We start from the raw sequence: 884 nt of genomic DNA, 5'->3' as shown, positions 1-884 counted from the left end.
ATATGCATAACGTGTATAATATGTAGTATCGTAAAATACCAGCAAACGAAAAGGAATTAAATAGAAAACACAAAATTAAATGAAAAAGAAATCATAAACCCCAAACCCCCAACCTTTTAATACCGGTTGGTGTCACCAACCGGTACTAAAGGGCTCCCTGCCCCCGGAGCTGGCTCGTGCCACGTGGTTGCCCTTTAGCACCGGTTCGTGCTGAACCGGTACTAAAGGGGGGGCTTTAGTGCCCACACTTTAGTGTCGGTTACCGAACCGGCACTAAAGGGCCTTACGAACCGGTGCTATTGCCCGGTTCTGCACTAGTGAAAATTCATGAAAAGTTCGACATACTTTATTAAACAAAAAGCGGACATGATACATTTTAACTTAGCAAAAGTTCATATTTCAAATCTTCACCGACCGTGGAGGCATCCGTGTTCCACGTCCTTTTCTTCCCCATGTTCGGTTAGGACAAGACATGGGACATGGGACACGGACCTGCCCACGCCCTTCTCCAATGTCCAAGTCTTCCTCGCCGGAGTCCGCTACCTGGCTGTGGACATCACCGGTCGAGGTGAGGTCGACGGTCAACGTGGATAGCCTAGCCTCATGGTCGTTACAGTTCGGAGCGAACCGCGCGAGCGATGCCGAGCTATTGACGTCGGCAACAACTTTCCTGTCTGTGACCGCCTGCGCCACCTCCGCGTTCGCCTTTGCCTTGATCTCCACCAGCAGGGCGTCGTACTCTTCCTCCATGACTCGCCACCTCCATCACTTGTGGCGGCTATCTGCGGGCGCTACACAAGGATTTGTACATCAACCGCTCATCACGAAGGTCGGATTCTCCACGGCCATGCCCATGATGGCATCCTCACTTGCCAGCTCGCAGC

This window comes from Triticum dicoccoides, chromosome 2A (assembly GCF_002162155.2).
Source record: "Triticum dicoccoides isolate Atlit2015 ecotype Zavitan chromosome 2A, WEW_v2.0, whole genome shotgun sequence".
Lineage (NCBI taxonomy): Eukaryota > Viridiplantae > Streptophyta > Magnoliopsida > Poales > Poaceae > Triticum > Triticum dicoccoides.
The sequence above is the reverse complement of the archived record's forward strand: the minus strand, read 5'-3'. Positions refer to the sequence as shown.